This window comes from Engystomops pustulosus, unplaced genomic scaffold, assembly GCF_040894005.1.
Source record: "Engystomops pustulosus unplaced genomic scaffold, aEngPut4.maternal MAT_SCAFFOLD_190, whole genome shotgun sequence".
Classification (NCBI taxonomy): Eukaryota; Metazoa; Chordata; class Amphibia; order Anura; family Leptodactylidae; genus Engystomops; species Engystomops pustulosus.
Window position 1 is genome coordinate 187,249 of NW_027285070.1, and position 26,005 is coordinate 213,253.

At 51.1% G+C, this 26,005-nt stretch overlaps 1 protein-coding gene across 1 annotated transcript in view; it reads right to left on the reverse strand.

The window, feature by feature from the left end:
• LOC140108855 (uncharacterized) overlaps positions 1-18,362 on the reverse strand; it is a 41,932-nt gene extending 23,570 nt beyond the window's left edge. The window contains exons 1-3 of the mRNA XM_072131982.1: positions 18,279-18,362; positions 15,510-15,551; positions 15,344-15,397 (exon numbers count right to left, since the gene is read on the reverse strand). The gene's annotated coding sequence lies outside the window, so the exon portion shown is untranslated. The remainder of the gene's footprint in view (positions 1-15,343; positions 15,398-15,509; positions 15,552-18,278) is intronic.
• Between the last annotated feature and the right edge of the window lie 7,643 nt (positions 18,363-26,005).

Here is a 26,005-nt window from a genome sequence, read left to right on the forward strand (position 1 = left end):
CTCCCCCTCTCCTATGTGTGATGGATCCAGTGATCTCCTCTCCCCCTCTTCTATGTGTGATGGATCCAGTGACCTCCTCTCCTATGTGTGATGGATCCAGTGATCTCCTCTCCCCCTCTTCTATGTGTGATGGATCCAGTGACCTCCTCTCCCCCTCTTCTATGTGTGATGGATCCAGTGACCTCCTCTTCTATGTGTGATGGATCCAGGGATCTCCTCTCCCCCTCTTCTATGTGTGATGGATTCAGTGACCTCCTCTCCCCCTCTCCTATGTGTGATGGATCCAGTGACCTCCTCTCCTATGTGTGATGGATCCAGTGACCTCCTCTCCTATGTGTGATGGATCCAGTGATCTCCTCTTCTATGTGTGATGGATCTCCTCTTCTATGTGTGATGGATCCAGTGACCTCCTCTCCTATGTGTGATGGATCCAGTGACCTCCTCTCCTATGTGTGATGGATCCAGGGATCTCCTCTCCCCCTCTTCTATGTGTGATGGATTCAGTGACCTCCTCCCCACCTCTCCTATGTGTGATGGATCCAGTGACCTCCTCTCCTATGTGTGATGGATCCAGTGACCTCCTCTCCTATGTGTGATGGATCCAGTGATCTCCTCTCCCCCTCTTCTATGTGTGATGGATCCAGTGACCTCCTCTCCCCCTCTTCTATGTGTGATGGATCCAGTGACCTCCTCTTCTATGTGTGATGGATCCAGGGATCTCCTCTCCACCTCTTCTATGTGTGATGGATCCAGTGATCTCCTCTTCTATGTGTGATGGATCCAGTGATCTCCTCTCCTATGTGTGATGGATCCAGTGACCTCCTCTCCCCCTCTTCTATGCGTGATGGATCCAGGGATCTCCTCTCCCCCTCTTCTATGTGTGATGGATCCAGTGACCTCCTCTCCTATGTGTGATGGATCCAGTGACCTCCTATCCTATGTGTGATGGATCCAGTGACCTCCTCTCCTATGTGTGATGGATCCAGTGACCTCCTCTCCCCCTCTTCAATGTGTGATGGATCCAGTGATCTCCTCTTCTATGTGTGATGGATCCAGTGACCTCCTCTCCTATGTGTGATGGATCCAGTGACCTCCTCTCCCCCTCTTCTATGTGTGATGGATCCGGGGATCTCCTCTTCTATGTGTGATGGATCCAGTGATCTCCTCTCCTATGTGTGATGGATCCAGTGACCTCCTCTCCTATGTGTGATGGATCCAGTGACCTCCTCTCCCCCTCTTCTATGCGTGATGGATCCAGGGATCTCCTCTCCCCCTCTCCTATGTGTGATGGATCCAGTGACCTCCTCTCCTATGTGTGATGGATCCAGTGACCTCCTCTCCCCCTCTTCAATGTGTGATGGATCCAGTGATCTCTTCTATGTGTGATGGGTCCAGTGACCTCCTCTCCTATGTGTGATGGATCCAGTGACCTCCTCTCCCCCTCTCCTATGTGTGATGGATCCAGTGACCTCCTCTACCCCTCTTCTATGTGTGATGGATCCAGTGACCTCCTCTACCCCTCTTCTATGTGTGATGGATCCAGGGATCTCCTCTTGTGTGAGGGATCCAGTGACCTCCTCTCCTATGTGTGATGGATCCAGTGACCTCCTCTCCCCCTCTTCTATGTGTGATGGATCCAGTAACCTCCTCTCCCCCTCTTCTATGTGTGATGGATCCAGTGACCTCTCCCCCTCTTCTATGTGTGATGGATCCAGTGACCTCCTCTCCACCTCTTCTATGTGTGATGTATCTAGGGATCTCCTCTGCTATGTGTGATGGATCCAGTGACCTCCTCTCCCATGTGTGATGGATCCAGTGACCTTCTCTCCACCTCTTCTATGTGTGATGGATCCAGTGACCTCCTCTCCCCCTCTTCTATGTGTGATGGATCCAGTGACCTCCTCTCCACCTCTTCTATGTGTGATGGATCCTGTGACCTCCTCTCCCCCTCTTCTATGTGTGATGGATCCAGTGACCTCCTCTTCTATGTGTGATGGATCCAGGGATCTCCTCTCCACCTCTTCTATGTGTGATGGATCCAGTGATCTCCTCTTCTATGTGTGATGGATCCAGTGATCTCCTCTCCTATGTGTGATGGATCCAGTGACCTCCTCTCCCCCTCTTCTATGCGTGATGGATCCAGGGATCTCCTCTCCCCCTCTTCTATGTGTGATGGATCCAGTGACCTCCTCTCCTATGTGTGATGGATCCAGTGACCTCCTATCCTATGTGTGATGGATCCAGTGACCTCCTCTCCTATGTGTGATGGATCCAGTGACCTCCTCTCCCCCTCTTCAATGTGTGATGGATCCAGTGATCTCCTCTTCTATGTGTGATGGATCCAGTGACCTAATCTCCTATGTGTGATGGATCCAGTGACCTCCTCTCCCCCTCTTCTATGTGTGATGGATCCAGTGACCTCCTCTCCCCCTCTTCTATGTGTGATGGATCCAGTGACCTCCTCTTCTATGTGTGATGGATCCAGGGATCTCCTCTCCACCTCTTCTTTGTGTGATGGATCCGGGGATCTCCTCTTCTATGTGTGATGGATCCAGTGATCTCCTCTCCTATGTGTGATGGATCCAGTGACCTCCTCTCCTATGTGTGATGGATCCAGTGACCTCCTCTCCCCCTCTTCTATGCGTGATGGATCCAGGGATCTCCTCTCCCCCTCTCCTATGTGTGATGGATCCAGTGACCTCCTCTCCTATGTGTGATGGATCCAGTGACCTCCTCTCCCCCTCTTCAATGTGTGATGGATCCAGTGATCTCTTCTATGTGTGATGGGTCCAGTGACCTCCTCTCCTATGTGTGATGGATCCAGTGACCTCCTCTCCCCCTCTCCTATGTGTGATGGATCCAGTGACCTCCTCTACCCCTCTTCTATGTGTGATGGATCCAGTGACCTCCTCTACCCCTCTTCTATGTGTGATGGATCCAGGGATCTCCTCTTGTGTGAGGGATCCAGTGACCTCCTCTCCTATGTGTGATGGATCCAGTGACCTCCTCTCCCCCTCTTCTATGTGTGATGGATCCAGTAACCTCCTCTCCCCCTCTTCTATGTGTGATGGATCCAGTGACCTCTCCCCCTCTTCTATGTGTGATGGATCCAGTGACCTCCTCTCCACCTCTTCTATGTGTGATGTATCTAGGGATCTCCTCTGCTATGTGTGATGGATCCAGTGACCTCCTCTCCCATGTGTGATGGATCCAGTGACCTTCTCTCCACCTCTTCTATGTGTGATGGATCCAGGGACCTCCTCTCCCCCTCTTCTATGTGTGATGGATCCAGTGACCTCCTCTCCACCTCTTCTATGTGTGATGGATCCTGTGACCTCCTCTCCACCTTTTCTATGTGTGATGGATCTAGTGATATCCTCTGCTATGTGTGATGGATTCAGTGACCTCCTCTCCACCTCTTCTATGTGTGATGGATCCAGTGATCTCCTCTTCTATGTGTGATGGATCCAGGGATCTCCTCTCCCCCTCTTCTATGTGTGATGGATCCAGTGACCTCCTCTCCCCCTCTTCTATGTGTGATGGATCCAGTGACCTCCTCTCCACCTCTTCTATGTGTGATGGATCCAGTGACCTCCTCTTCTATGTGTGATGGATCCATTGACCTCCTCTCCCCCTCTTCTATGTGTGATGGATCCAGTGACCTCCTCTCCACCTCTTCTATGTGTGATGGATCCAGTGATCTCCTCTTCTATGTGTGATGGATCCAGTGATCTCCTCTTCTATGTGTGATGGATCCAATGACCTCCTCTCCCCCTCTTCTATGTGTGATGGATCCAGGGATCTCCTCTTGTGTGATGGATCCGGGGATCTCCTCTTCTATGTGTGATGGATCTGGTGACCTCCTCTTCTATGTGTGATGGATCCAGTGACCTCCTCTCCACCTCTTCTATGTGTGATGGATCCAGTGACCTCCTCTCCCCCTCTTCTATGTGTGATGGATCCAGTGACCTCCTCTTCTATGTGTGATGGATCCAGGGATCTCCTCTCCACCTCTTCTTTGTGTGATGGATCCGGGGATCTCCTCTTCTATGTGTGATGGATCCAGTGATCTCCTCTCCTATGTGTGATGGATCCAGTGACCTCCTCTCCTATGTGTGATGGATCCAGTGACCTCCTCTCCCCCTCTTCTATGCGTGATGGATCCAGGGATCTCCTCTCCCCCTCTCCTATGTGTGATGGATCCAGTGACCTCCTCTCCTATGTGTGATGGATCCAGTGACCTCCTCTCCCCCTCTTCAATGTGTGATGGATCCAGTGATCTCTTCTATGTGTGATGGGTCCAGTGACCTCCTCTCCTATGTGTGATGGATCCAGTGACCTCCTCTCCCCCTCTCCTATGTGTGATGGATCCAGTGACCTCCTCTACCCCTCTTCTATGTGTGATGGATCCAGTGACCTCCTCTACCCCTCTTCTATGTGTGATGGATCCAGGGATCTCCTCTTGTGTGAGGGATCCAGTGACCTCCTCTCCTATGTGTGATGGATCCAGTGACCTCCTCTCCCCCTCTTCTATGTGTGATGGATCCAGTAACCTCCTCTCCCCCTCTTCTATGTGTGATGGATCCAGTGACCTCTCCCCCTCTTCTATGTGTGATGGATCCAGTGACCTCCTCTCCACCTCTTCTATGTGTGATGTATCTAGGGATCTCCTCTGCTATGTGTGATGGATCCAGTGACCTTCTCTCCACCTCTTCTATGTGTGATGGATCCAGTGACCTCCTCTCCCCCTCTTCTATGTGTGATGGATCCAGTGACCTCCTCTCCACCTCTTCTATGTGTGATGGATCCTGTGACCTCCTCTCCCCCTCTTCTATGTGTGATGGATCCAGTGACCTCCTCTTCTATGTGTGATGGATCCAGGGATCTCCTCTCCACCTCTTCTATGTGTGATGGATCCAGTGATCTCCTCTTCTATGTGTGATGGATCCAGTGATCTCCTCTCCTATGTGTGATGGATCCAGTGACCTCCTCTCCCCCTCTTCTATGCGTGATGGATCCAGGGATCTCCTCTCCCCCTCTTCTATGTGTGATGGATCCAGTGACCTCCTCTCCTATGTGTGATGGATCCAGTGACCTCCTATCCTATGTGTGATGGATCCAGTGACCTCCTCTCCTATGTGTGATGGATCCAGTGACCTCCTCTCCCCCTCTTCAATGTGTGATGGATCCAGTGATCTCCTCTTCTATGTGTGATGGATCCAGTGACCTCCTCTCCCCCTCTTCTATGTGTGATGGATCCAGTGACCTCCTCTCCCCCTCTTCTATGTGTGATGGATCCAGTGACCTCCTCTTCTATGTGTGATGGATCCAGGGATCTCCTCTCCACCTCTTCTTTGTGTGATGGATCCGGGGATCTCCTCTTCTATGTGTGATGGATCCAGTGATCTCCTCTCCTATGTGTGATGGATCCAGTGACCTCCTCTCCTATGTGTGATGGATCCAGTGACCTCCTCTCCCCCTCTTCTATGCGTGATGGATCCAGGGATCTCCTCTCCCCCTCTCCTATGTGTGATGGATCCAGTGACCTCCTCTCCTATGTGTGATGGATCCAGTGACCTCCTCTCCCCCTCTTCAATGTGTGATGGATCCAGTGATCTCTTCTATGTGTGATGGGTCCAGTGACCTCCTCTCCTATGTGTGATGGATCCAGTGACCTCCTCTCCCCCTCTCCTATGTGTGATGGATCCAGTGACCTCCTCTACCCCTCTTCTATGTGTGATGGATCCAGTGACCTCCTCTACCCCTCTTCTATGTGTGATGGATCCAGGGATCTCCTCTTGTGTGAGGGATCCAGTGACCTCCTCTCCTATGTGTGATGGATCCAGTGACCTCCTCTCCCCCTCTTCTATGTGTGATGGATCCAGTAACCTCCTCTCCCCCTCTTCTATGTGTGATGGATCCAGTGACCTCTCCCCCTCTTCTATGTGTGATGGATCCAGTGACCTCCTCTCCACCTCTTCTATGTGTGATGTATCTAGGGATCTCCTCTGCTATGTGTGATGGATCCAGTGACCTCCTCTCCCATGTGTGATGGATCCAGTGACCTTCTCTCCACCTCTTCTATGTGTGATGGATCCAGTGACCTCCTCTCCCCCTCTTCTATGTGTGATGGATCCAGTGACCTCCTCTCCACCTCTTCTATGTGTGATGGATCCTGTGACCTCCTCTCCACCTTTTCTATGTGTGATGGATCTAGTGATATCCTCTGCTATGTGTGATGGATTCAGTGACCTCCTCTCCACCTCTTCTATGTGTGATGGATCCAGTGATCTCCTCTTCTATGTGTGATGGATCCAGGGATCTCCTCTCCCCCTCTTCTATGTGTTATGGATCCAGTGACCTCCTCTCCCCCTCTTCTATGTGTGATGGATCCAGTGACCTCCTCTCCACCTCTTCTATGTGTGATGGATCCAGTGACCTCCTCTTCTATGTGTGATGGATCCATTGACCTCCTCTCCCCCTCTTCTATGTGTGATGGATCCAGTGATCTCCTCTTCTATGTGTGATGGATCCAGTGATCTCCTCTTCACCTCTTCTATGTGTGATGGATCCAGTGATCTCCTCTTCTATGTGTGATGGATCCAGTGATCTCCTCTTCTATGTGTGATGGATCCAATGACCTCCTCTCCCCCTCTTCTATGTGTGATGGATCCAGGGATCTCCTCTTGTGTGATGGATCCGGGGATCTCCTCTTCTATGTGTGATGGATCTGGTGACCTCCTCTTCTATGTGTGATGGATCCAGTGACCTCCTCTCCACCTCTTCTATGTGTGATGGATCCAGTGACCTCCTCTTCTATGTGTGATGGATCCATTGACCTCCTCTCCCCCACTTCTATGTGTGATGGATCCAGTGACCTCCTCTCCACCTCTTCTATGTGTGATGGATCCAGTGATCTCCTCTTCTATGTGTGATGGATCCAGTGATCTCCTCTTCTATGTGTGATGGATCCAATGACCTCCTCTCCCCCTCTTCTATGTGTGATGGATCCAGGGATCTCCTCTTGTGTGATGGATCCGGGGATCTCCTCTTCTATGTGTGATGGATCTGGTGACCTCCTCTCCACCTTTTCTATGTGTGATGGATCTAGTGATATCCTCTGCTATGTGTGATGGATTCAGTGACCTCCTCTCCACCTCTTCTATGTGTGATGGATCCAGTGATCTCCTCTTCTATGTGTGATGGATCCAGGGATCTCCTCTCCCCCTCTTCTATGTGTGATGGATCCAGTGACCTCCTCTCCCCCTCTTCTATGTGTGATGGATCCAGTGACCTCCTCTCCACCTCTTCTATGTGTGATGGATCCAGTGACCTCCTCTTCTATGTGTGATGGATCCATTGACCTCCTCTCCCCCACTTCTATGTGTGATGGATCCAGTGACCTCCTCTCCACCTCTTCTATGTGTGATGGATCCAGTGATCTCCTCTTCTATGTGTGATGGATCCAGTGATCTCCTCTTCTATGTGTGATGGATCAAGGGATCTCGTCTTGTGTGATGGATCCGGGGATCTCCTCTTCTATGTGTGATGGATCTGGTGACCTCCTCTCCTCCTCTTCTATGTGTGATGGATCCAGTGACCTCCTCTCCCCCTCTTCTATGTGTGATGGATCCAGGGATCTCCTCTCCCCCTCTTCTATGTGTGATGGATCCAGTGACCTCCTCTCCCCCTCTTCTATGTGTGATGGATCCAGGGATCTCCTCTTGTGTGATGGATCCGGGGATCTCCTCTTCTATGTGTGATGGATCTAGTGACCTCCTCTTCTATGTGTGATGGATCCAGTGACCTCCTCTCCTCCTCTTCTATGTGTGATGGATCCAGTGACCTCCTCTCCCCCTCTTCTATGTGTGATGGATCCAGTGACCTCCTCTCCCCCTCTCATATGTGTGATGGATCCAGTGACCTCCTATCCTATGTGTGATGGATCCAGTGACCTCCTCTCCTATGTGTGATGGATCCAGTGACCTCCTCTCCCCCTCTTCAATGTGTGATGGATCCAGTGATCTCCTCTTCTATGTGTGATGGATCCAGTGACCTCCTCTCCTATGTGTGATGGATCCAGTGACCTCCTCTCCCCCTCTTCTATGTGTGATGGATCCAGTAACCTCCTCTCCCCCTCTTCTATGTGTGATGGATCCAGTGACCTCTCCCCCTCTTCTATGTGTGATGGATCCAGTGACCTCCTCTCCCCCTCTTCTATGTGTGATGGATCCAGTGACCTCCTCTTCTATGTGTGATGGATCCAGTGACCTCCTCTCCCCCTCTTCTATGTGTGATGGATCCAGTGACCTCCTCTCCACCTCTTCTATGTGTGATGGATCCCGTGACCTCCTCTCCACCTTTTCTATGTGTGATGGATCTAGTGATATCCTCTGCTATGTGTGATGGATTCAGTGTGATGGATCCAGGGATCTCCTCTCCCCCTCTTCTATGTGTGATGGATCCAGTGACCTCCTCTCCCCCTCTTCTATGTGTGATGGATCCAGTGACCTCCTCTCCACCTCTTCTATGTGTGATGGATCCAGTGACCTCCTCTTCTATGTGTGATGGATCCATTGACCTCCTCTCCCCCACTTCTATGTGTGATGGATCCAGTGACCTCCTCTCCACCTCTTCTATGTGTGATGGATCCAGTGATCTCCTCTTCTATGTGTGATGGATCCAGGGATCTCCTCTCCTATGTATGATGGATCCAGTGACCTCCTCTCCCCCTCTTCTGTGTGTGATGGATCCAATGACCTCCTCTCCCCCTCTTCTATGTGTGATGGATCCAGGGATCTCCTCTTGTGTGATAGATCCGGGGATCTCCTCTTCTATGTGTGATGGATCTAGTGACCTCCTCTCCTCCTCTTCTATGTGTGATGGATCCAGTGACCTCCTCTCCCCCTCTTCTATGTGTGATGGATCCAGGGATCTCCTCTCCCCCTCTTCTATGTGTGATGGATCTAGTGACCTCCTCTCCTCCTCTTCTATGTGTGATGGATCCAGTGACCTCCTCTCCTCCTCTTCTATGTGTGATGGATCCAGTGACCTCCTCTCCTCCTCTTCTATGTGTGATGGATCCAGTGACCTCCTCTTCTATGTGTGATGGATCCAGTGACCTCCTCTCCCCCTCTTCTATGTGTGATGGATCCAGTGACCTTCTCTCCCCCTCTCCTATGTGTGATGGATCCAGTGACCTCCTATCCTATGTGTGATGGATCCAGTGACCTCCTCTCCTATGTGTGATGGATCCAGTGACCTCCTCTCCCCCTCTTCAATGTGTGATGGATCCAGTGATCTCCTCTTCTATGTGTGATGGATCCAGTGACCTCCTCTCCTATGTGTGATGGATCCAGTGACCTCCTCTCCCCTTCTTCTATGTGTGATGGATCCAGTAACCTCCTCTCCCCCTCTTCTATGTGTGATGGATCCAGTGACCTCTCCCCCTCTTCTATGTGTGATGGATCCAGTGACCTCCTCTCCCCCTCTTCTATGTGTGATGGATCCAGTGACCTCCTCTTCTATGTGTGATGGATCCAGTGACCTCCTCTCCACCTCTTCTATGTGTGATGGATCTAGTGATCTCCTCTGCTATGTGTGATGGATCCAGTGACCTCCTCTCCCATGTGTGATGGATCCAGGGATCTCCTCTCCCCCTCTTCTATGTGTGACGGTTCCAGTGACCTCCTTTCCCCCTCTTCTATGTGTGATGGGTCCAGTGACCTCCTCTCCACCTCTTCTATGTGTGATGGATCCAGTGACCTCCTCTCCACCTCTTCTATGTGTGATGGATCCAGTGACCTCCTCTCCCCCTCTTCTATGTGTGATGGATCCAGTGACCTCCTCTCCACCTCTTCTATGTGTGATGGATCCAGTGACCTCCTCTTCTATGTGTGATGGATCCATTGACCTCCTCTCCCCCACTTCTATGTGTGATGGATCCAGTGACCTCCTCTCCACCTCTTCTATGTGTGATGGATCCAGTGATCTCCTCTCCTATGTGTGATGGATCCAGTGACCTCCTCTCCCCCTCTTCTATGTGTGATGGATCCAGTGACCTCCTCTCCCCCTCTTCTATGTGTGATGGATCTAGGGATCTCCTCTTGTGTGATGGATCCGGGGATCTCCTCTTCTATGTGTGATGGATCTAGTGACCTCCTCTCCTCCTCTTCTATGTGTGATGGATCCAGTGACCTCCTCTCCCATGTGTGATGGATCCAGTGACCTCCTCTCCACCTCTTCTATGTGTGATGGATCCAGTGACCTCCTCTCCCCCTCTTCTATGTGTGATGGATCCAGTGACCTCCTCTCCACCTCTTCTATGTGTGATGGATCCAGTGATCTCCTCTCCTATGTGTGATGGACCCAGTGACCTCCTCTCCCATGTGTGATGGATCCAGTGACCTCCTCTCCACCTCTTCTATGTGTGATGGATCCAGTGACCTCCTCTCCCCCTCTTCTATGTGTGATGGATCCAGCGACCTCCTCTCCCCCTCTTCTATGTGTGATGGATCCAGTGACCTCCTCTCCCCCTCTTCTATGTGTGATGGATCCAGTGACCTCCTCTCCACCTCTTCTATGTGTGATGGATCCAGTGATCTCCTCTCCTATGTGTGATGGATCCAGTGACCTCCTCTCCCCCTCTTATATGTGTGATGGATCCAGTGACCTCCTCTCCCTCTTTTCTATGTGTGATGGATCCAGGGATCTCCTCTTGTGTGATGGATCCGGGGATCTCCTCTTCTATGTGTGATGGATCTAGTGACCTCCTCTTCTATGTGTGATGGATCCAGTGACCTCCTCTCCCCCTCTTCTATGTGTGATGGATCCAGTGACCTCCTCTTCTATGTGTGATGGATCCAGTGACCTCCTCTCCCCCTCTTCTATGTGTGATGGATCCAGTGACCTCCTCTCCACCTCTTCTATGTGTGATGGATCCAGTGATCTCCTCTCCCATGTGTGATGGATCCAGTGACCTCCTCTCCCATGTGTGATGGATCCAGTGACCTCCTCTCCACCTCTTCTATGTGTGATGGATCCAGTGACCTCCTCTCCCCCTCTTCTATGTGTGATGGATCCAGTGACCTCCTCTCCTATGTGTGATGGATCCAGTGACTTCCTCTCCCCCTCTTCTATGTGTGATGGATCCAGTGACCTCCTCTCCCCCTCTTCTATGTGTGATGGATCCAGTGACCTCCTCTCCCATGTGTGATGGATCCAGTGACCTCCTCTCCCATGTGTGATGGATCCAGTGACCTCCTCTCCCATGTGTGATGGATCCAGTGACCTCCTCTCCCATGTGTGATGGATCCAGTGACCTCCTCTCCCATGTGTGATGGATCCAGTGACCTCCTCTCCCATGTGTGATGGATCCAGTGACCTCCTCTCCCATGTGTGATGGATCCAGTGACCTCCTCTCCCATGTGTGATGGATCCAGTGACCTCCTCTCCCATGTGTGATGGATCCAGTGACCTCCTCTCCCATGTGTGATGGATCCAGTGACCTCCTCTCCCATGTGTGATGGATCCAGTGACCTCCTCTCCCATGTGTGATGGATCCAGTGACCTCCTCTCCCATGTGTGATGGATCCAGTGACCTCCTCTCCCATGTGTGATGGATCCAGTGACCTCCTCTCCCATGTGTGATGGATCCAGTGACCTCCTCTCCCATGTGTGATGGATCCAGTGACCTCCTCTCCCATGTGTGATGGATCCAGTGACCTCCTCTCCCATGTGTGATGGATCCAGTGACCTCCTCTCCCATGTGTGATGGATCCAGTGACCTCCTCTCCCATGTGTGATGGATCCAGTGACCTCCTCTCCCATGTGTGATGGATCCAGTGACCTCCTCTCCCCCTCTTCTATGTGTGATGGATCCAGTGACCTCCTCTCCCCCTCTTCTATGTGTGATGGATCCAGTGACCTCTCCCCCTCTTCTATGTGTGATGGATCCAGTGACCTCCTCTTCTATGTGTGATGGATCCAGTGACCTCCTCTCCCCCTCTTCTATGTGTGATGGATCCAGTGACCTCCTCTTCTATGTGTGATGGATCCAGTGACCTCCTCTTCTATGTGTGATGGATCCAGTGACCTCCTCTCCCCCTCTTCTATGTGTGATGGATCCAGGGATCTCCTCTTGTGTGATGGATCCGGGGATCTCCTCTTCTATGTGTGATGGATCCAGTGACCTCCTCTCCCCCTCTTCTATGTGTGATGGATCCAGTGACCTCTCCCCCTCTTCTATGTGTGATGGATCCAGTGACCTCCTCTTCTATGTGTGATGGATCCAGTGACCTCCTCTCCCCCTCTTCTATGTGTGATGGATCCAGTGACCTCCTCTTCTATGTGTGATGGATCCAGTGACCTCCTCTTCTATGTGTGATGGATCCAGTGACCTCCTCTCCCCCTCTTCTATGTGTGATGGATCCAGGGATCTCCTCTTGTGTGATGGATCCGGGGATCTCCTCTTCTATGTGTGATGGATCCAGTGACCTCCTCTCCCCCTCTTCTATGTGTGAAGGATCCAGGGATCTCCTCGTGTGTGATGGATCCAGTGACCTCCTCTCCCGTGTGTGATGGATCCAGTGACCTCCTCTCCCGTGTGTGATGGATCCAGTGACCTCCTCTCCCGTGTGTGATGGATCCAGTGACCTCCTCTCCCGTGTGTGATGGATCCAGTGACCTCCTCTCCCGTGTGTGATGGATCCAGTGACCTCCTCTCCCGTGTGTGATGGATCCAGTGACCTCCTCTCCCGTGTGTGATGGATCCAGTGACCTCCTCTCCCGTGTGTGATGGATCCAGTGACCTCCTCTCCCGTGTGTGATGGATCCAGTGACCTCCTCTCCCGTGTGTGATGGATCCAGTGACCTCCTCTCCCGTGTGTGATGGATCCAGTGACCTCCTCTCCCGTGTGTGATGGATCCAGTGACCTCCTCTCCCGTGTGTGATGGATCCAGTGACCTCCTCTCCCGTGTGTGATGGATCCAGTGACCTCCTCTCCCGTGTGTGATGGATCCAGTGACCTCCTCTCCCGTGTGTGATGGATCCAGTGACCTCCTCTCCCGTGTGTGATGGATCCAGTGACCTCCTCTCCCGTGTGTGATGGATCCAGTGACCTCCTCTCCCGTGTGTGATGGATCCAGTGACCTCCTCTCCCGTGTGTGATGGATCCAGTGACCTCCTCTCCCGTGTGTGATGGATCCAGTGACCTCCTCTCCCGTGTGTGATGGATCCAGTGACCTCCTCTCCCGTGTGTGATGGATCCAGTGACCTCCTCTCCCGTGTGTGATGGATCCAGTGACCTCCTCTCCCGTGTGTGATGGATCCAGTGACCTCCTCTCCCGTGTGTGATGGATCCAGTGACCTCCTCTCCCGTGTGTGATGGATCCAGTGACCTCCTCTCCCGTGTGTGATGGATCCAGTGACCTCCTCTCCCGTGTGTGATGGATCCAGTGACCTCCTCTCCCGTGTGTGATGGATCCAGTGACCTCCTCTCCCGTGTGTGATGGATCCAGTGACCTCCTCTCCCGTGTGTGATGGATCCAGTGACCTCCTCTCCCGTGTGTGATGGATCCAGTGACCTCCTCTCCCGTGTGTGATGGATCCAGTGACCTCCTCTCCCGTGTGTGATGGATCCAGTGACCTCCTCTCCCGTGTGTGATGGATCCAGTGACCTCCTCTCCCGTGTGTGATGGATCCAGTGACCTCCTCTCCCGTGTGTGATGGATCCAGTGACCTCCTCTCCCGTGTGTGATGGATCCAGTGACCTCCTCTCCCGTGTGTGATGGATCCAGTGACCTCCTCTCCCGTGTGTGATGGATCCAGTGACCTCCTCTCCCGTGTGTGATGGATCCAGTGACCTCCTCTCCCGTGTGTGATGGATCCAGTGACCTCCTCTCCCGTGTGTGATGGATCCAGTGACCTCCTCTCCCATGTGTGATGGATCCAGTGACCTCCTCTCCCATGTGTGATGGATCCAGTGACCTCCTCTCCCATGTGTGATGGATCCAGTGACCTCCTCTCCCATGTGTGATGGATCCAGTGACCTCCTCTCCCATGTGTGATGGATCCAGTGACCTCCTCTCCCATGTGTGATGGATCCAGTGACCTCCTCTCCCATGTGTGATGGATCCAGTGACCTCCTCTCCCATGTGTGATGGATCCAGTGACCTCCTCTCCCATGTGTGATGGATCCAGTGACCTCCTCTCCCACGTGTGATGGATCCAGTGACCTCCTCTCCCACGTGTGATGGATCCAGTGACCTCCTCTCCCACGTGTGATGGATCCAGTGACCTCCTCTCCCACGTGTGATGGATCCAGTGACCTCCTCTCCCACGTGTGATGGATCCAGTGACCTCCTCTCCCACGTGTGATGGATCCAGTGACCTCCTCTCCCACGTGTGATGGATCCAGTGACCTCCTCTCCCACGTGTGATGGATCCAGTGACCTCCTCTCCCACGTGTGATGGATCCAGTGACCTCCTCTCCCACGTGTGATGGATCCAGTGACCTCCTCTCCCACGTGTGATGGATCCAGTGACCTCCTCTCCCATGTGTGATGGATCCAGTGACCTCCTCTCCCATGTGTGATGGATCCAGTGACCTCCTCTCCCATGTGTGATGGATCCAGTGACCTCCTCTCCCATGTGTGATGGATCCAGTGACCTCCTCTCCCATGTGTGATGGATCCAGTGACCTCCTCTCCCATGTGTGATGGATCCAGTGACCTCCTCTCCCATGTGTGATGGATCCAGTGACCTCCTCTCCCATGTGTGATAGATCTAGTGATCTCCTCTCCCATGTGTGATGGATCCAGTGACCTCCTCTCCACCTCTTCTATGTGTGATGGACCCACCGACCTCCCCTCCCCCTCTTCTATGTGTGATGGATCCAGCGACCTCCTCTCCCCCTCTTCTATGTGTGATGGATCCAGTGACCTCCTCTCCTATGTGTGATGGATCCAGTGACCTCCTCTCCTATGTGTGATGGATCCAGTGACCTCCTCTCCTATGTGTGATGGATCCAGTGACCTCCTCTCCTATGTGTGATGGATCCAGTGACCTCCTCTCCTATGTGTGATGGATCCAGTGACCTCCTCTCCCATGTGTGATGGATCCAGTGACCTCCTCTCCTATGTGTGATGGATCCAGTGACCTCCTCTCCTATGTGTGATGGATCCAGTGACCTCCTCTCCTATGTGTGATGGATCCAGTGACCTCCTCTCCTATGTGTGATGGATCCAGTGACCTCCTCTCCTATGTGTGATGGATCTGTGACCTCCTGAGGTCCCCTTCCTCCTGTGTATACATGTATGTGTGCAGGTGTGAGGGGTCACTCACCTGTAGGTTCTGGGTTCAGTCCTGCAGTTTCTTCTACGGTTACGACCGGATCTTCTAGTATGTGACAGAGAGAAAGATTCATCAGAAGGTTCTCACCCCCTGACCCCGGCACTGACCCCAGGGGAGGCCATGGAGGGGTCATACACGGACATAACACAAGACTCACCAGTTTTTTTGGGAAGACACGGGAGGAAGCCACGGATTTTCTCTAAGGAAATAAAATGAATTTTAAAAAACAAACATTCACAGAAACAGCAACAGGACACAAGTACTTACCTCTAATGCCAGCTCCGCCCCAAGTACTTACCTCTAATACCAGCTCCGCCCCAAGTACTTACCTGTGTAATACCAGCTCCGCCCCAGGTACTTCCCTCTAATACCAGCTCCGCCCCAAGTACTTCCCTCTAATATCAGCTCCGCCCCAAGTACTTCCCTCTAATACCAGCTCCGCCCCAAGTACTTACCTCTAATGCCAGCTCCGCCCCAAGTACTTACCTCTAATGCCAGCTCCGCCCCAAGTACTTACCTCTAATGCCAGCTCCGCCCCAAGTACTTACCTCTAATGCCAGCTCCGCCCCAAGTACTTACCTCTAATGCCAGCTCCGCCCCAAGTACTTACCTCTAATGCCAGCTCCGCCCCAAGTACTTACCTCTAATGCCAGCTCCGCCCCAAGTACTTACCTCTAATGCCAGCTCCGCCCCAAGTACTTACCTCTAATGCCAGCTCCGCCCCAAGTACTTACCTCTAATGCCAGCTCCGCCCCAAGTACTTACCTCTAATGCCAGCTCCGCCCCAAGTACTTACCTCTAATGCCAGCTCCGCCCCAAGTACTTACCTCTAATGCCAGCTCCGCCCCAAGTACTTACCTCTAATGCCAGCTCCGCCCCAAGTACTTACCTCTAATGCCAGCTCCGCCCCAAGTACTTACCTCTAATGCCAGCTCCGCCCCAAGTACTTACCTCTAATACCAGCTCCGCCCCAAGTACTTACCTCTAATACCAGCTCCGCCCCAAGTACTTACCTCTAATACCAGCTCCGCCCCAAGTACTTACCTCTAATACCAGCTCCGCCCCAAGTACTTACCTCTAATACCAGCTCCGCCCCAAGGACTTACCTCTAATACCAGCTCCGCCCCAAGGACTTACCTCTAATACCAGCTCCGCCCCAAGGACTTACCTCTAATACCAGCTCCGCCCCAAGGACTTACCTCTAATACCAGCTCCGCCCCAAGGACTTACCTCTAATGCCAGCTCCGCCCCAAGTACTTACCAGTGTAATACCAGCTCCGCCCCAAGTACTTACCAGTGTAATACCAGCTCCGCCCCAAGTACTTACCTGTGTAATACCAGCTCCGCCCCAAGTACTTACCTGTGTAATACCAGCTCCGCCCCAAGTACTTACCTGTGTAATACCAGCTCCGCCACAAGTACTTACCTCTGTAATACCAGCTCCGCCCCAAGTACTTACCTCTAATACCAGCTCCGCCCCAAGTACTTACCTCTGTAATACCAGCTCCGCCACAAGTACTTACCTCTGTAATACCAGCTCCGCCCCCAAGTACTTACCTGTGTAATACCAGCTCCGCCCCAAGTACTTACCTGTGTAATACCAGCTCCGCCCCAAGTACTTACCTGTGTAATACCAGCTGCGCCCCAAGTACTTACCTGTGTAATACCAGCTGCGCCCCAAGTACTTACCTGTGTAATACCAGCTGCGCCCCAAGTACTTACCTGTGTAATACCAGCTGCGCCCCAAGTACTTACCTGTGTAATACCAGCTCCGCCACAAGTACTTACCTGTGTAATACCAGCTCCGCCCCAAGTACTTACCTGTGTAATACCAGCTCCGCCCCAAGTACTTACCTGTGTAATACCAGCTCCGCCCCAAGTACTTACCTCTAATACCAGCTCCGCCCCAAGTACTTACCTCTAATACCAGCTCCGCCCCAAGTACTTACCTCTAATACCAGCTCCGCCCCAAGTACTTACCTGTGTAATACCAGCTCCGCCCCAAGTACTTACCTGTGTAATACCAGCTCCGCCCCAAGTACTTACCTGTGTAATACCAGCTCCGCCCCAAGTACTTACCTGTGTAATACCAGCTCCGCCCCAAGTACTTACCTGTGTAATACCAGCTGCGCCCCAAGTACTTACCTGTGTAATACCAGCTGCGCCCCAAGTACTTACCTGTGTAATACCAGCTGCGCCCCAAGTACTTACCTGTGTAATACCAGCTGCGCCCCAAGTACTTACCTGTGTAATACCAGCTGCGCCCCAAGTACTTACCTGTGTAATACCAGCTCCGCCACAAGTACTTACCTGTGTAATACCAGCTCCGCCCCAAGTACTTACCTGTGTAATACCAGCTGCGCCCCAAGTACTTACCTGTGTAATACCAGCTCCGCCACAAGTACTTACCTGTGTAATACCAGCTCCGCCCCAAGTACTTACCTGTGTAATACCAGCTCCGCCCCAAGTACTTACCTGTGTAATACCAGCTCCGCCCCAAGTACTTACCTCTAATACCAGCTCCGCCCCAAGTACTTACCTCTAATACCAGCTCCGCCCCAAGTACTTACCTCTAATACCAGCTCCGCCCCAAGTACTTACCTCTAATACCAGCTCCGCCCCAAGTACTTACCTGTGTAATACCAGCTCCGCCCCAAGTACTTACCTGTGTAATACCAGCTCCGCCCCAAGTACTTACCTGTGTAATACCAGCTCCGCCCCAAGTACTTACCTGTGTAATACCAGCTCCGCCCCAAGTACTTACCTGTGTAATACCAGCTCCGCCCCAAGTACTTACCTGTGTAATACCAGCTCCGCCACAAGTACTTACCTGCGTAATAACAGCTACACCACGAAACAAGTATTTACCTCTTGCCAGAACTACTTCCCTCTGTAATAACAACTACAACACGCCACAAGTACTTACCTCTGTAATAACAGCCCAGGACAACGAAGAGGAAGAGGGGGAGCAGGACCCAAAGCGCTTGTAAGTGACTCCTCCCAACATCTGCCGAACAAGACAAATCACTGATCAGAGACACAAAGTCACAACCCCCCCCCTATATCATATATACTACTACTACCTGTATATACTACTACTACTCCTCCACCTCTATATACACCCCTACTACTACTCCACCCCCTCTATATACACCCCTACTCCTCCACCTCTATATACACCCCTACTACTACTCCTCCTCCACCTCTATATACACCCCTACTACTACTCCTCCTCCACCTCTATATACACCCCTACTACTCCTCCTCCTCCACCTCTATATACACCCCTACTACTACTCCTCCTCCACCTCTATATACACCCCTACTACTACTCCTCCACCTCTATATACACCCCTACTACTACTCCTCCACCTCTATATACACCCCTACTACTCCTCCTCCACCTCCACCTCTATATACACCCCTACTACTACTCCATCTCTATATACACCCCTACTACTACTACTCCTCCACCTCTATATACACCCCTACTACTACTACTCCTCCCCCTCTATATACACCCCTACTACTCCTCCTCCTCCCCCTCTATATACACCCCTACTACTACTACTCCTCCCCCTCTATATACACCCCTACTACTCCTCCTCCTCCCCCTCTATATACACCCCTACTACTACTACTCCTCCACCTCTATATACACCCCTACTACTACTACTCCTCCACCTCTATATACACCTCTACTACTCCTCCTCCTCCACCTCTATATACACCCCTACTACTCCTCCTCCTCCACCTCTATATACACCCCTACTACTACTCCTCCTCCTCTATATACACCCCTACTACTCCTCCTCCACCTCTATATACACCCCTACTACTACTCCTCCTCCACCTCTATATACACCCCTACTACTACTCCACCTCCTCCTCTATATACACCCCTACTACTACTCCTCCTCCACCTCTATATACACCCCTACTACTACTCCTCCTCCACCTCTATATACACCCCTACTACTACTCCTCCTCTATATACACCCCTACTACTCCTCCTCCTCCTCCTCTATATACACCCCTACTACTACTCCTCCTCCACCTCTATATACACCCCTACTACTACTACTCCTCCACCTCTATATACACCCCTACTACTACTACTCCTCCCCCTCTATATACACCCCTACTACTGCTCCTCCTCCACCTCTATATACACCCCTACTACTACTACTCCTCCACCTCTATATACACCCCTACTACTACTACTCCTCCACCTCTATATACACCCCTACTACTACTCCTCCACCTCTATATACACCCCTACTACTACTACTCCTCCCCTCTATATACACCCCTACTACTCCTCCTCCTCCCCCTCTATATACACCCCTACTACTACTACTCCTCCACCTCTATATACACCCTACTACTACTCCTCCTCTATATACACCCCTACTACTACTACTCCTCCACCTCTATATACACCCCTACTACTCCTCCTCCTCCACCTCTATATACACCCCTACTACTCCACCTCTATATACACCCCTACTCCTCCTCCTCCTCCTCTATATACACCCCTACTACTACTACTCCTCCACCTCTATATACACCCCTACTACTACTCCTCCACCTCTATATACACCCCTACTACTACTCCTCCTCCTCCACCTCTATATACACCCCTACTACTCCTCCTCCTCTATATACACCCCTACTACTCCTCCTCCTCTATATACACCCCTACTACTCCTCCTCCTCCACCTCTATATACACCCCTACTACTCCTCCTCCTCCACCTCTATATACACCCCTACTACTCCTCCTCCTCCACCTCTATATACACCCCTACTACTCCTCCTCCTCCACCTCTATATACACCCCTACTACTCCTCCTCCTCCACCTCTATATACACCCCTACTACTCCTCCTCCTCCACCTCTATATACACCCCTACTACTCCTCCTCCTCCACCTCTATATACACCCCTACTACTACTACTCCTCCACCTCTATATACACCCCTACTACTCCTCCTCCTCCACCTCTATATACACCCCTACTACTACTCCTCCACCTCTATATACACCCCTACTACTACTCCTCCTCCACCTCTATATACACCCCTACTACTACTACTCCTCCACCTCTATATACACCCCTACTACTACTACTCCTCCACCTCTATATACACCCCTACTACTACTACTCCTCCACCTCTATATACACCCCTACTACTACTCCTCCTCTATATACACCCCTACTACTCCTCCTCCTCCACCTCTATATACACCCCTACTACTCCTCCTCCACCTCTATATACACCCCCTACTACTACTACTACTCCCCCTCTATATACACCCCTACTACTCCTCCTAATCCACCTCTATATACACCCTACTACTACTACTCTCCACCTCTATATACACCCTACTACTACTCCTCCTCCCCCTCTATATACACCCCTACTACTCCTCCTCCTCCACCTCTATATACACCCCTACTACTCCTCCTCCTCCACCTCTATATACACCCCTACTATTACTACTCCTCCCCCTCTATATACACCCGTACTACTCCTCCTCCACCTCTATATACACCCCTACTACTACTCCTCCTCCCCCTCTATATACACCCCTACTACTCCTCCTCCTCCACCTCTATATACACCCTACTACTCCTCCTCCTCCACCTCTATATACACCCCTACTACTCCTCCTCCTCCACCTCTATATACACCCCTACTACTCCTCCTCCTCCACCTCTATATACACCCCTACTACTACTCCTCCTCTATATACACCCCTACTACTACTCCTCCTCCACCTCTATATACACCCCTACTACTACTCCCCTCCTCCACCTCTATATACACCCCTACTACTCCTCCTCCTCCCCCTCTATATACACCCCTACTACTACTCCTCCTCCACCTCTATATACACCCCTACTACTACTCCTCCTCTATATACACCCCTACTACTACTCCTCCTCCACCTCTATATACACCCTACTACTACTACTCCTCCCCCTCTATATACACCCCTACTACTCCTCCTCCTCCACCTCTATATACACCCCTACTACTACTACTCCTCCACCTCTATATACAACCCCTACTCCTCCTCTATATACACCCCTACTCCTCCTCCTCCTCTATATACACCTACTACTACTACTCCTCCACCTCTATATACACCCCTACTCCTCCTCTATATACACCCCTACTCCTCCTCCTCCTCTATATACACCCCTACTACTACTACTCCTCCACCTCTATATACACCCCTACTACTCCTCCTCCTCCACCTCTATATACACCCCTACTACTACTACTCCTCCACCTCTATATACACCCCTACTCCTCCTCTATATACACCCCTACTCCTCCTCCTCCTCTATATACACCCCTACTACTACTACTCCTCCACCTCTATATACACCCCTACTACTACTACTCCTCCACCTCTATATACACCCCTACTACTACTCTCCACCTCTATATACACCCCTACTACTACTCCTCCTCCACCTCTATATACACCCCTACTACTACTCCTCCTCCTCCACCTCTATATACACCCCTACTACTCCTCCTCCTCCACCTCTATATACACCCCTACTACTCCTCCTCCTCCACCTCTATATACACCCCTACTACTACTCCTCCACCTCTATATACACCCCTAACTACTCCTCCTCCACCTCTATATACACCCCTACTACTACTACTCCTCCACCTCTATATACACCCCTACTACTACTACTCCTCCACCTCTATATACACCCCTACTACTACCCTCCTCCACCTCTATATACACCCCTACTACTACTACTCCTCCACCTCTATATACACCCCTACTACTACTCCTCCTCTATATACACCCCTACTACTCCTCCTCCTCCACCTCTATATACAACCCCTACTACTCCTCCTCCTCCACCTCTATATACACCCTACTACTCCTCCTCCACCTCTATATACACCCCTACTACTACTACTCCTCCCCTCTATAGACACCCCTACTACTCCTCCTCCTCCACCTCTATATACACCCCTACTACTACTCCTCCTCTATATACACCCTACTACTACTACTCCTCCACCTCTATATACACCCCTACTACTACTCCTCCTCCTCTATATACACCCCTACTACTACTACTACTCCTCCCCCTCTATATACACCCCTACTACTACTACTCCTCCACCTCTATATACACCCCTACTACTACTACGTCCTCCCCCTCTATATACACCCCTACTACTACTACTCCTCCCCCCTCTATATACACCCCTACTACTACTCCTCCTCCCCCTCTATATACACCCCTACACTACTCCTCCTCCACCTCTATATACACCCCTACTACTACTACTCCTCCCCCTCTATATACACACCCTACTACTACTACTCCTCCACCTCTATATACACCCCTACTACTCCTCCACCTCTATATACACCCCTACTACTCCTCCTCCTCCACCTCTATATACATCTCTACTACTCTCCACCTCTATATACACCCCTACTACTACTCCTCCTCCACCTCTATATACACCCTACTACTACTACTCCTCCACCTCTATATACACCCCTACTACTACTACTACCCTCCCCCTCTATATACACCCCTACTACTCTCCTCCTCCACCTCTATATACACACCCTACTACTACTACTCCTCCACCTCTATATACACCCCTACTACTACTACTCCTCCACCTCTATAACACCCCTACTACTACTCCTCCTCCACCTCTATATATACCCCTACTACTACTCCTCCACCTCTATATACACCCCTACTACTCCTCCTCCACCTCTATATACACCCCTACTACTACTCTCCTCCCCCTCTATATACACCCTACTACTACTCCTCCTCCTCCACCTCTATATACACCCTACTACTACTCCTCCTCCCCTCTATATACACCCTACTACTCTCTATATACACCCTATACTACTCCACCTCTATATACACCCCTACTACTCCTCCTCCTCCTCCTCTATATACACCCCACTACTACTACTCCTCCTCCACCTCTATATACACCCCTACTACTCCTCCTCCACCTCCACCTCTATATACAACCCCTACTACTACTCCTCCTCCACCTCTATATACACCCCTACTACTACTACTCTCCTCCCACTCTATATACACCCCTACTACTACTCCTCCTCCTCTATATACACCCCTACTACTACTCCTCCACCTCTATATACACTACTACTTCCTCCAATTACACCCTCTACTACTCCTCCTCTATATACACCCCTACTACTACTCTCCTCCACCTCTATATACACCCCTACTACTACTCCTCCACCTCTATATACACCCCTACTACTCCTCCTCCTCCACCTCTATATACACCCCTACTACTACTCCTCCTCCTCCTCTATATACACCCCTACTACTACTACTCCTCCCCACCTCTATATACACCCCTACTACTCCTCCTCCTCCTCCACCTCTATATACACCTCTACTACTCCTCCTCCTCCACCTCTATATACACCCCTACTACTCCTCCTCCTCCACCTCTATATACACCCCTACTACTACTACTCCTCCCCCTCTATATTACACCCCTACTACTACTACTCCTCCCCTCTATATCACCCCTACACTACTCCTCCTCCACATCTATAGACACCCCTACTACTACTCCTCCTCCACCTCTATATACACCCCTACTTACTCCTCCTCCTCTATATACACCCCTACTTCTCCTCCTCCTCCACCTCTATATACACCCCTACTACTACTACTACTCCTCCTCTATATACACCTCTACTACTCCTCCTCCTCTATATACACCCCTACTACTCCTCCTCCTCCACCTCTATATACACCCCTACTACTACTACTCCTCCTCCTCTATATACACCCCTACTACTACTCCTCCACCTCTATATACACCCCTACTACTCCTCCTCCACCTCTATATACACCCCTACTACTACTCCTCCTCCACCTCTATATACACCCTACTACTACTACTCCACCTCCTCCTCTATATACACCCCTACTACTACTCCTCCTCCACCTCTATATACACCCCTACTACTCCTCCTCCTCCACCTCTATAATACACCCCTACTACTACTCCTCCTCCACCTCTATATACACCCCTACTACTCCTCCTCCACCTCTATATACACCCCCACTACTCCTCCTCCACCTCTATATACACCCCTACTACTACTCCTCCTCCCCTCTATATACACCCCTACTACTACTCCACCTCCTCCTCTATATACACCCCTACTACTACTCCTCCTCCACCTCTATATACACCCCTACTACTCCTCCTCCTCCACCTCTATATACACCCCTACTACTACTCCTCCTCCACCTCTATATACACCCCCACTACTCCTCCTCCACCTCTATATACACCCCCACTACTCCTCCTCCACCTCTATATACACCCCTACTACTACTCCTCCTCCCCCTCTATATACACCCCTACTACTCCTCCTCCTCCTCTATATACACCCCTACTACTACTCCTCCTCCACCTCTATATACACCCCTACTACTACTCCTCCTCCACCTCTATATACACCCCTACTACTACTCCTCCTCCACCTCTATATACACCCCTACTACTCCTCCTCCTCCACCTCTATATACACCCTACTACTCCTCCTCCACCTCTATATACACCCCTACTACTCCTCCTCCACCTCTATATACACCCCTACTACTACTCCTCAACCTCTATATACACCCCTACTACTACTCCACCTCTATATACAACCCCTACTACTACTCCTCCACCTCTATATACACCCCTACTACTCCTCCTCCTCCACCTCTATATACACCCCTACTACTACTACTCCTCCACCTCTATATACACCCCTACTACTCCTCCTCCACCTCTATATACACCCCTACTACTACTCTTCCTCCACCTCTATATACACCCCTACTACTACTCCTCCTCCCCCTCTATATACACCCCTACTACTCCTCCTCCACCTCTATATACACCCCTACTACTCCTCCTCCACCTCTATATACACCCCTACAACTCCTCCTCCTCCACCTCTATATACACCCCTACTACTCCTCCTCCTCCACCTCTATATACACCCCTACTACTCCTCCTCCTCCACCTCTATATACACCCCTACTACTCCTCCTCCTCCACCTCTATATACACCCCTACTACTCCTCCTCCTCCACCTCTTTATACACCCCTACTACTCCTCCTCCTCCACCTCTATATACACCCCTACTACTACTCCTCCTCCACCTCTATATACACCCCTACTACTACTCCTCCTCCACCTCTATATACACCCCTACTACTACTCCTCCTCCACCTCTATATACACCCCTACTACTACTCCTCCTCCACCTCTATATACACCCCTACTACTTCTCCTCCTCCACCTCTATATACACCCCTACTACTCCTCCTCCTCCACCTCTATATACACCCCTACTACTCCTCCTCCTCCACCTCTATATACACCCCTACTACTACTCCTCCTCCCCCTCTATATACACCCCTACTACTACTCCACCTCTATATACACCCCTACTACTACTACTCCTCCACCTCTATATACACCCCTACTACTACTCCTCCTCCACCTCTATATACACCCTACTACTCCTCCTCCTCCACCTCTATATACACCCCTACTACTACTCCTCCTCCCCCTCT